General features: G+C 38.5%; 1 non-coding gene across 1 annotated transcript; it reads left to right on the top strand.

Annotated features, from left to right (window-relative positions):
- The first annotated feature begins 1,092 nt into the window (after positions 1-1,092).
- On the top strand, positions 1,093-1,200 carry LOC112762756 (small nucleolar RNA R71). Its single transcript, XR_003182758.1, has one exon. It is a non-coding gene; the product is annotated as a small nucleolar RNA R71 (small nucleolar RNA).
- The last annotated feature ends 11,338 nt before the right edge of the window (positions 1,201-12,538 follow it).

Below are 12,538 nucleotides of genomic sequence, written 5' to 3'. Positions count from 1 at the left end.
AGTCAAGTCATCCAGTTCTTTGGTGAGCAAAGGAGGTTCATCCTCCCAAGTCTCATTACCAAATAACTTGTCATTTAACTTCATGATTGCTCCAAGGTATTTAGCAACTTGCTCTTCAGTGACATCTTCATCCTCTTCAGAGGAAGAATACTCATCAGAGCTCATGAATGGCAGAAGTAAATCCAATGGAATCTCTATGGTCTCAGTGTGAGCCTCAGATTCCCATGGTTCCTCATTAGGGAACTCATTGGTGGCCAGTGGACGTCCATTGAGGTCTTCCTCAGTGGCGCTCACTGCCTCTTCCTCCTCTCCAAATTCGGACATGTAGGTCATGTTAATGGCCTTGCACTCTCCGTTTGGATTCTCTTCTGTATTGCTTGGAAGAGTACTAGGAGGGAGTTCAGTAACTTTCTTGCTCAGCTGACCCACTTGTGCTTCCAAGTTTTTAATGGAGGACCTTGTTTCAGTCATGAAACTTTGAGTGGTTTTGATTAGATCAGAGACTATAGTTGCTAAGTTAGAGGAATTCTACTTAGAATTCTCTATCTGTTGCCGAGAAGATGATGGAAAAGGCTTGCCATTGCTAAACCTGTTTCTTCCACCATTATTGTTGTTGAAACCTTGTTGAGGTCTCTGTTGATCCTTCCATGAGAGAATTGGGTGATTTCTCCATGAAGGATTGTAGGTGTTTCCATATGGTTCTCCCATGTGATTCACCTCTTCCATTGAAAGGTTCTCAGGATCATAAGTTTCTTCTTCAGATGAAGCGTCCTTAGTACTGCCTGGTGCAGCTTGCATTCCAGACAGACTTTGAGAAATCATATTGACTTGCTGAGTCAATATTTTGTTCTCAGCCAATATAGCATTCAGAGTATCAATCTCAAGAACTCCTTTCTTCTGATTCGTCCCATTATTCACAGGATTCCTTTCAGAAGTGTACATGAATTGGTTATTTGCAACCATTTCAATGAGTTCTTGAGCTTCTGCAGGCATCTTCTTCAGATGAAGAGATCCTCCAGCAGAGCTATCCAATGACATCTTGGACAGTTCAGACAGACCATCATAGAAGATACCTATGATGCTCCATTCAGAAAGCATGTCAGAAGGACACTTTCTGATCAATTGTTTGTATCTTTCCCAAGCTTCATAGAGGGATTCACCTTCCTTCTGTCTGAAGGTTTGGACTTCCACTCTAAGCTTACTCAATTTTTGAGGTGAAAAGAACTTTACCAAGAAGGCATTGACTAGCTTTTCCCAAGAGTTCAGGCTTTCTTTAGGTGGTGAGTCCAACCATATTCTAGCTCTGTCTTTTATAGCAAAAGGAAATAGCATAAGTTTGTAGACCTCAGGGTCAACCCCATTAGTCTTGACCGTGTCACAGATTTGCAAGAATTCAGCTAAAAACTAATGAGGATCTTCCAATGGAAGTCCATGGAACTTGCAATTATGTTGCATTAGAGAAACTAATTGAGGCTTAAGCTCAAAGTTGTTTGCTCCAATGGCAGGGATAGAGATGCTTCTCCCATAGAAGTCGAGAGTATGTGCAGTAAAGTCACCCAGCACCTTCCTTGCGTTGTTGGCATTGTTGTTGTTTTCGGCTGCCATGTCTTCTTCTTGTTTGAAGATTTCTGTTAGGTCCTCTACAGAGAGTAGTGCTTTAGCTTCTCTTAGCTTTTGCTTCAAGGTCCTTTCAGGTTCAGGGTCAACCTCAACAAGAATGCTTTTATCTTTGCTCCTGCTTATATGAAAGAGAAGAGAACAAGAAAATATGGAATCCTCTATGTCACAGTATAGAGATTCCTTGAGGTGTCAGAGGAATAGAAAGAGGAGGTAGAAGAATTAGGATGTGAGAAGAAGGGAAGAATTTTCGAAAATAAGTTAAAAGATTTTGAAAAAGAATTTTGAAAATTGATTGATGATTTTCGAAAACTAAGAGTGGGAAAGAAATTAAGTGATTTTTTGAAAAAGATTTTGAAATTAGAAATCAAAAAGATATGATTGAAAACTATTTTTGAAAAGGATGTGATTAAGAAGATATGATTGAAAAGATATAGTTTTAAAAAGATATGATTGAGAAGATATGATTTGGAAAAACAATTTAAAAAGATTTGATTTTTAAAATCAATGACTTGGCTAACAAGAAAAGATATGATTCAAACATTAAACCTTTCTCAACAGAAAAGGCAACATACTTGAAATGTTGAATCAAATCATTAATTGTTAGGAAGTATTTTTTGAAAATGGAAAGAAATTGATTTTGAAAATATATGATTGAAAAGATATGATTTGAAAAAGATTTGATTTTGAAAAATTTTGGAAACTTGAAAAAAAATCTGAATTAAAAACAAAATCTTCCCTCTTGTGCCATCCTGGCGCTAAACGCCCAGCTAGGTACCCTGGCTGGCATTTAAACGCCAGTTTTCCTTCTTCACTGGGTGTTTTGAACGCCCAGATTTTTCTGTGTAATTCCTCTGCTGAATGTTCTGAATCTTCAATTCTCTGTATTATTGACTTGAAAAGACACAAATTAAAAATTTTTTTGGATTTTTAATAATGAGAAAAAATCAAAATGCAACTAAAATCAAATAAACAATGCATGCAAGACACCAAACTTAGAAGTTTGTATACTACTGACACTAACAAATTGAGAATGCATATGAGAAACAACAAAACACTCAAGACAAGAGAATTTAAAGATCAAAGCAAGTAAATCATCAAGAACAACTTGAAGATCAATGAAGACACATGATAAATGCAAGAAGAACAGAAACATGCAATTGACACCAAACTTAAAATGAGACACTAGACTCAAACAAGAAATATTTTTGGTTTTTATGATTTTGTAATTTTTTTGGGTTTTTTTTTTCGAAAATTATATGGAGAAGAAAATAAAGAGATTCAAAATTTTTAATAAGAATTCTAAGAATCATGCAATGTTAGTCTAAAGTTTCAGTCTAAAGGAATTAGACACGGCTAGCCAAGCTTTAGCAGGACATTGCTTTGGTGATGCTAAGAACATCACCTTGAAACACTAGAACTCATTCTTAAAAATTCTGAAAAATACCTAATCTAAGCAACAAGATGAACCGTTAGTTGTCCAAACTCAAACAATCCCCGGCAACGGCGCCAAAAACTTGGTGCACGAAATTGTGATCATCAATGGCGCCATCAACATGGTACGCTCAATTGAAATCTCAACTCTTTATCACAACTTCGCACAACTAACCAGCAAGTGCACTAGGTCGTCCAAGTAATAAACCTTACGCGAGTAAGGGTCGATCCCACGGAGATTGTTGGTATGAAGCAAGGTATGGTCATCTTGTAAATCTCAGTCAGGCGGACTCAAATGGTTATGGAGGATAACATAAAACATAAAATAAAGATAGAGATACTTATGCAATTCATTAGTGAGAATTTCTGATAAGTGTATGGAGATGCTTTGTCCCTTCCGTCTCTCTGCTTTCCTACTGTCTTCATCCAATCCTTCTTACTCCTTTCCATGGCAAGCTGTATGTAGGGATTCATCGTTGTCAATGGCTACCTCCCATCCTCTCAGTGAAAATGTTCAACGCGCTCTGTCACAGCACGACTATTCAGCTGTCGGTTCTCGATCATGTCGGAATAGAATCCAGTGATTCTTTTGCGTCTGTCACTAACGCCCCACAATCGCGAGTTTGAAGCTCGTCACAGTCATTCAATCCTTGAATCCTACGCAGAATACCACAGACAAGGTTTAGACCTTCCGGATTCTCTTGAATGCCACTATCAATTCTAGCTTATACCACAAAGATTCCGATTAAGAAATCCAAGAGATAAACATTCAAGCCTTGTTTGCTTGTAGAACGGAAGTGGTTGTCAGGCACGCGTTCATAAGTGAGAATGATGGTGAGCATCACATAATCATCACATTCATCATGTTCTTGGGTGCGAATTAATATCTTAGAACAAGAATAAGTTGAATTGAATAGAAGAACAATAGTAATTGCATTAATACTCGAGGTACAGCAGAGCTCCACACCTTAATCTATGGTGTGTAGAAACTCCACCGTTGAAAATACATAAGAACAAGGTCTAGGCATGGCCGAATGGCCAGCCTCCCAAAGAGGGTTCAATCATAAAAACATGATCAAAAGATTCAAGTGATCAAAAGACCTATAATACAATAGTAAAAGGTCCTACTTATAGAGAACTAGTAGCTAGGGTTTACAGAAATGAGTAAATGACATAAAAATCCACTTCCGGGCCCACTTGGTGTGTGCTTGGCCTGAGCATTAAAGCATTTTCGTGTAGAGACTCTTCTTGGAGTTAAACGCCAGCTTTTGTGCCAGTTTGGGCGTTTAACTCCCATTCTTGTGCCAGTTTCGGCATTTTACGCCAGAATTCTTGAGCTGACTTGGAACGCCTGTTTGGGCCATCAAATCTCGGGCAAAGTATGGACTATTATACATTGCCTGAAAGCCCAGGATGTCTACTTTCCAACGCAATTGAGAGCGCGCCAATTGGGCATTTGTAGCTCCAGAAAATCCACTTCGAGTGTAGGGAGGTCAGAATCCAACAGCATCTGCAGTCCTTTTCAGCCTCTGAATCAGATTTTTGCTCAGGTCCCTCAATTTCAGCCAAAAAATACCTAAAATCACAGAAAAATACACAAACTCATAGTAAAGTCTAGAAAAGTGAATTTTAACTAAAAACTAATAAAAATATAATAAAAACTAACTAAAACATACTAAAATCATACTAAAAACAATGCCAAAAAGCGTACAAATTATCCGCTCATCATAGTGCTGTACAGGACCTCTTGGTAACCATCTATCCCATCCCCCACTGGCAAGAACTTAAGTGCCCCTTGAATGGCTTCTTCCAAAATGGGGACTTGCTTCTGGCGCACGAAAACTAATTTGAGAGAAGGGGAGTGGTAGTTGGAGTAGAACTCCACCACCCAAGAAAGGTTGGTTTCCTGCGGTCCCCACATTAGAAATCCCCATTGTCGCCGCTCAATGCAGAGTATCACAAACTGAACAATGTGCTCCGGAGGAACGAGGAGGTGTTCAGAATGATAATTTCTTTTAACTATAGTGGGGAACATGAGCTCACAGAAGCAGTTGAGAAACCTTGTAGGGTTCCTCACAGGGTTGCCCTTCTCTTGTTCATTAATATGAATGATGCTCTTCACCCTCTTGGAGAGCGGATTAGCTTTTGGAGTAGGGAGCGCCTTGGCAGTTGCTTTTCGAGGTGCCTTCTTGGTAGGTTGCTTTTTCGAAGCTTTTCCTTTGTCCTTTTTTATGACTATCCTAAAAAGGGAAGGAAAAGAGAAAAGATTAAACTCAAAGAAGCTACATTAACATAATGTCATGCAAGAGAGAAATAATGCCATAAAAGAGTAAAGCGTCTTGAAGGCATGATAGCTGCAACATGTAAGCAAGACAACAATGCAATTATCGGGGCATATCACTAGCATGAGATGCAAGAGTGAGAAAAGCATGCGAGTAAAACATGAGAAGAATAAGCTCAAGCATCAATAACAACAAAAAATAACATATGCAAGAAAGATAATAAGCAAAAGAAAATCAATCACCTAATCTAACTTCAAGACAATAAAGCATGCAAAAGAAATAAAGTGGAGTTAGAGAGGGTTGAAACATAATTCTTTCAAAATGACACAAGGAACCAAGTCATGGGTATGAGCATATGAATGGTAAAGATGAAGTACAATAAGCTCAATGCACAGTAAAAAAACAATTGTAATGAGAAAAGAGCACAAAATTGAAAGCATCATGTCAAAATGACTAAAAATATCATAGGTGCTTTTCAACAAACATTTGGTGTGTAACATTCAAACAATAAGCAAATTGAATAAATTCAAGAGTGTAACATCCGAAAATGAAATACCCAACATCAAAACAACACCATATAATCACAAAGGAGGCAAGAGATATCAACATAACCCATTAATGCAAGAGCTAACTCAAAATTCAACACCCACGGAAAGTATAAGAAGAAAGAAAGCAAATAAACAAGAACAAATTAATCAAAATGCAACTAAGAATAAATGAAAAAGAGTAAATAAATGCAACTAATAAAAGGAAAAAATCAAACAAAGATAAAAGAGTATGAGTAGGAATAAAACCTTGATAGAAGAAGAAGATAAGGTAGAGTGCAAGTGAAAATAGGAGAAAAGGGAAGAGAGAAGAGAAAAAAGGAATGTGGGACCGCTGGAGGTGGTGGTCGCCAGTGGATGAAGTCGCCGGTGGTAATGGGCAGAGACAAGGTGGTAGAAAAAGTGAAGATGAAAGGAAGAAGGAATGGAATAAGGAAATGAAAAAATGAATTGAAAACAGGGCACGCTGCTCATTCAGCTGCGTCGGCAACACGACGCGTGCGTGTCACTCGCGCTTATGCGTAGATGGAAGAAATAGCGACGACGTGTGCGCGTCGCCCCACGCATACGCTTGGGTAGCAATTGTACTCCCAGCACAAAGTTCGCGCAAAGCCGGCACAACTCTCAGGTTTCTATACTAGGGGGCGCAGAATGTGCAATCGACGTGTGCGCTTCACCCACGCTTACGCATCGGTGAGTCTAAAACCATGGGACGTGTAGGCGTCACATGACACGCACGTGTGAATTGAAGTTGTGCATTGCGCACAATGACAGGACCACTCCCGCATAACTCTCTGGAAAATGTACTAGGAGTTACAATTCTGCCAACCGATGCACACGCGTCTAGCACGCTGATAAACTACCATTTTATGGTTTATCTTGTGCTCAATTGAGTGGTTTTTATCAACTTTTTACCAACTTATTCATATGATTTGCATGTTTTATATTTTCCTTCCTGATTCTGTGCTATGATTGAAAACATGCTTCTTTGGCTTTTATTTCCTTTTATTTAATCCTCTCTTATTACCATTAGATGCCTTGATATGTGTGTTAAGTGATTTCAGGGATTACATGGCAAGAATGGCTTAGAGGATGGAAAGGAAGCATGCAAAAGTGGAAGGAATACAAGAAGTTGAAGAAATTGCTAAGCTGTCCAGCCTGACCTCTTTGCACTCAAACGGCCATAACTTGATCTACAGAGGTCCAAATGATGCGGTTTCACTTGCGTTGGAAAGCTAACATCCGGGGCTTCCATTTGATATATAATTTGCCATAGTGGCCATACATACAGGTGACGCGAATGCACGCTCCATGCGGACAAATCGCATCTGCGAATCTTATTCCACGCAAATGCGTGGATGACGCCTCCGCGTCACTTTGCCGCAACCTGTTTCTGACCCAGTTTTTGGCCCAAAGAACACAGATTAGAGGCTATAAAGTGGGAGAATGCATCCATTCATAATTATGCTTTTCATAATTCATAATTTTTAGTTTAGATGTAGTTTTTAGAGAGAGATGTTCTCTCCTCTCTCTTAGGTTTTAGGATTAGGATTCCTCTTAAAGGATTTAGGATTTCAACTCTTCATCAGGTTCAATATTTCTATTACTTTATATTTCTCTTCTACTTGAGATACTTTAATGCTTTTATTTATGTTTGATTTATGTTGCCCAATTGGCTTATGAATATTTTCCATGTTAGATTTGACTGCTTTGAATGAATGTTATTTGAGGTATTCCAGATATTTATGATTCTTATTTAGCTTTTTAAATTATTGGCTTTAATTGATTAACTGGAAGCTCTTGAGTTATCTACTATTCATGATTGATTGTTATGTCGGCTAATTAACTGGAATTCCACTAACTCTAGTCTTTCCTTAGGAGTTGGCTAGGACTTGGGAAATCTAACCAATTGGTTCACTTGACTTTCCCTTGCTTATGTAAAGGTTAACTGAGTGGGATTAACTTCCAATCTTATACGAGTAACTAGGATAGGACTTCCGAATTTTCATATCTTGCCAAGAGTTTATTTTACAGTCATTTATTTAATCTATTTGTCATTTAATTTACTTGTTCCTCATTTTCAAAACCCCCAATTTACAAAACTCATAACCAATAATAAGAACACACCTCCCTGCAATTCCTTGAGAAGAAGACCCGAGGTTTAAATACTCGGTTATCAATTTTAAGGGGTTTGTTACTTGTGATAACCAAAACTCTTGTAAGAAAGGACTTTTGTTAGTTTAGAAACTATACTTGCAACGGGAATTTATTCTGAATTCTAGACCATGCAAAAGTTCTTCCCTTCAAAATGGCGCCGTTGCCGGGGAATTGCAAACGTGTGCCTTATTGTTGGTTATTGTAAATATTTTTCAAAAAAAAATTTTCATATTTTTATTTTAAAATTTTTATCTATCTTATCTTATTTCAAAATCAAAATTTCAAAATTCAAATCTTTTTCAAAATAAATCATATCCTTTTCAAAATCTTATCTTATCTTTTTCAAAAATCATATCTTTTTTTAAAATATCTTCTTTTTGTTCGTTTTTGTTTTTATTTTCTCCTACTACTATGAATTCTCACCCCTCTCGCTTTGAGTTTGGTTCTAATTTTGTTGCAAGGAATGGAAGCTATAACAGGACTATGCATCAAGGTCTAAGCAATCAAAGATGGATAGAGCCACGAGGATTTGATCACCCCTTTAGGCAACAACATTCTCCTAGATACCATGGACAGAGATCATTTTAAAATGCATGCCCAACTGATAGATTTGGTGGACCACCTTGTGACTACCAACAAGCTCCACCCTATGCTCAGTGACCCTCCTTTCAACATAACCTTAACCCACCATACTCACAAGCTTCTTTTCACCATTCGCCACCATATGATCCTTATCCACCCCAACGCCAATCCGATTACTCTCAAGAACCACCGCTCTCTTATACACTATGTCCATATCCATCAAACCAAGAATCACAGGTTCGCCTCGAAGAATCAGTAAAACAATTTAATGCAACCCTTCACCAACTGGAGCAAGCAATAAATCAATTATCTTCCAGACATTCAACCCCTCAACAAACTCCCATGGCTTCATGTGGAGAATCTAATGAAGAACGCAACACAAAGAAGATGCTAGAAACTCCAGTGGACAGCATAGAGCATAACTTCGTACTGGAACAAGTAGAGGATGCTGTCATCGTAGAAGAAGAAGAGTTGGTTGAAGATTTAAGAGATGCTGAACCTCTGCAGAAATCCAGAATTGTGGAGAATTCCGTCGAAGACGTTGCAATTGATGCTAAGGAGGATAGTGCACCACCTCCAATGCAAGTATCTTATGAAGAACTAGACGGAGTAACCCAAGACGCATGTTTTCTTGATGATGATAGTCACCAGTCAAGTCCTCCTAGTAATGAACTTGCATCCGCAAGTGAATTCTTTGAGACAGAAGAATCTTCCCCGAGTGAATACGAAGATGATACAGAGGTAGACTTTTCTCAACCTCATAATTATGACTCAAGTGATGAGGAAGATATGGAAGACTTTGACCAGGAAATGGCTAGAATGGAAAAAGTTTGCAAAGAAGTAGAGGAATTCACAGAAGACTACAAGGGAGTAGAGCTTGCAGAACTACTGGAAACACCTATCCCAAGGCCACTACCACCCAATACAAACCTCAAGTGGGTAAAATCCTTAGCTTTTATCTTATTTTTCCACTTGAATATGGTTTACTTGAAACAGATGGCCAGCTTAAAGCTTTTTGCGGCTTTAAGAGCAAAAGGGAAATGACTTGCACTCAGAGCTGGTATGCAAGATTCAATGAGGCTTCGCACTTCAATTTAAGGTGCAAGGATTGGTGTCAAGCTCAATTGAAAGGATCTCGAAAGCTGTTTGGTCACTGTAGTGAGAATTCAGACTACTCACCACCCGACTGGAAAGATGTAGATCAAGACAAAGACGGGTGTAGAAGAAAAGTTTGGGATCCTAGAGTTTGTTCTGACATTCAACACCCCAGGAGCCTTGAAGCCTGTTTGAACTCACCAAAGGGCTTCACATGCCTCGTTTGGGACCCCGGAGGCTGTTGGAATTCCAAACACTAGTGGAGATTCTTGGATGAATACAAGCACAAGCCACCATAACAAGGAGCTCACCAGAATGTCCAACTTAAGAAATTTAACTAAAAATGCTAGGTGGGAGACAACCCACCATGGTATAATCGTTCCTTTTTCAGTTTAAATTTTAGTCTATTTTTGAGTTTTGATTGAATTTGGAATTTTGCATAACATTCATTGCATTCTGCATACTGCATTAAAAAAAAGAAGAAATCGCACGCGACGCGCCCGCGTCGCCGACGCGTCCGCGTCATATGTGCATTGGGAAGAAAAGAAATGTGAACAGAGAGTCACGCAAGAGCATGGCTGGAAGCGTGCCATTTGCACAATTTGACCGACGCGACCGCGTCACTGACGCGTCCGCGTCATGTGGGAAAAACGCCTCCCACGCGTTCGCATCACCCACGCGAACGTGTGCCTCCAAATTGACGTAAAAAGGGTGTATGGCCTAAAATTGAGCTCGAATTGGGCTGGACTCGTGCTAGAAGCACAAACCCTGCCACGCGTCCGTGCCATTTTCAAATTTAGGCCATCCACGCGATCGCGTCAGTCACGCGAACGCGTCACCCAGATTTTTGGCACAATGAGTTTCAAACAGAGAGTTGTGCAAGCGCACGGCTGCCCTCGCGCCAGTAGCACAAATTCACTCACGCGACCGCGTGCCTCACGCGGTCGCGTCACTTGACATTAGCGTCACCTTCGCGAACGCGTCACTTACGCGTCCGTGTCGCCTGCGTCGCACAGCTCAACCAGATCAGCCAAGATATCTAATCTCTTCTTCCCATATCTAAATCTTTTCTTTCCTTCTTATTTCTTTCTTCCTCCTTTCTTACTTTCTTTTCCTTTTCCATTGGTGTTAAATTTTCTTATTCAACTATTTTATCTTTTCTGGTATTATCTTGGTGCTTAGTGACTTGTTTTATTCTTGTTAGATAATATTAATTAAATCAATGCCTATCTTTTATACCTGTATTACTTTTGAATTGACATGAATTTATATTATCTCTCCTTACCCACACCCTCTTCCCTATTGTTGCACATTTTTGCACTCTTGATTTGCCATGTGCTTCTATTGTTTTCTCGCTTGCATGTTGTAGCTACCATGTAATTGAGGCCCTTTTTATCTGGCATTAGCACCCATATTTTATTTGTTCTCTATCTTTATTTTTGGGTTACTTTTCTTCTTTTCCCTCTTCTTTCAAGATGGCCACCACGAAGGGAGAGGAAAAGCTTCTTACTGGGGAGACAAACAAGTTCATCTGCTCAATCTTTGAAGAAAAGAATCAGTTGGAATAGCCCGTCCACCTGCACATCTTAGCATGCACCGAGGACAGTGCAATCTTTAAATGTGGGGAGGTCGATACCGATCTCCACGGGTTAGTTAGTCCGTTCTCAACACCAATGGTTTATTTTCCTTATTAGTTGTAGCATTTGCATTTTTGATTGCATATTTTACCACCACTTGGTTGAAGTAATAAATTTCTTTTCAAGACTTTATTTTACAATATTTCACAAATTCAAATTAAAAATTAAAATTTTCTGTGTTAAATTTGTTTGAAGTTGTATTTAGAACATGGTTTTTGAGCCAAAGAACACACAACCTGTGAGGTTTGAGCTTATTTACATGGTTACATTATTTAACCATAAATTTTTATTCTTGTGTGTTTTCTTCTCTATGATTGTAATCTTTATTTTGTTCCAATCTATATGTCCAATATTTAGTGTATTTACATGCTTGCATATGATTGAGGCCATTACTTGTTTTTGCTCACTTATCCCAAATAAGCCTACCCTTTTTTGTCACCCTTGTTAGCCACTTTGAGCTTTTTAATCCCCTTCTGTTCTATAACCACATTACTAGCCTTAAGCAGAAAAATAAATTAAATATCCCAATTGAATCTTTGGTTAGCTTAAGATAGAGGTTGTGCATCAACTAAGTGTCGGAAAACTGTGGAAACATGGGTTAATAAGGGAATGTATCATGTTTCTAATTCTGAATATTGGGAAATTTGGGTATCTACTCATGTAAAACAGAAAATTAAAAAAATTCCATATGCATTGATATGTTATTTTAGTTTTTATGTCTCTATAAAAAAAAGAAAAAAAAAAAGAAAAGAAAAAAAAAGAAAAGAAAAAATATATAATATAAATAAATAAAGGGACAAAATTACCCCAATGTTAAGTTAATAAAAGATCAACGCATATGTGACACAAATCAAAAGAAAAGTTGACACATGAGTATGTGATATAAAAGTGGGAATTATGGGTAGCTAGGCATGATTTTAGAAAATATATAGCATGTATGTATGTTAGGTGATAGCTCAGGTTACTCAAAGATTCAATTTATAGCTCACTTAGCCATACATATATCATCACCCTTGCCTTGGCCCCATTACAACCTTGAAAAGACCTCATGATGTGTGCATGGGTATACTAAATATTTGTTGATTGGTTAGATGAAGGACAAAGTTTAGAAAGCATGATTAGGGAAGAATAGAGTGATTGACCCTAGACACTTGAGAGATTAGAGCGATACACACTACCAGTGAGGGTT

The sequence above is a fragment of the Arachis hypogaea genome, chromosome 2 (genome assembly GCF_003086295.3).
Source record: "Arachis hypogaea cultivar Tifrunner chromosome 2, arahy.Tifrunner.gnm2.J5K5, whole genome shotgun sequence".
NCBI lineage: Eukaryota > Viridiplantae > Streptophyta > Magnoliopsida > Fabales > Fabaceae > Arachis > Arachis hypogaea.
The sequence above is the reverse complement of the archived record's forward strand: the minus strand, read 5'-3'. Positions and strand labels throughout refer to the sequence as shown.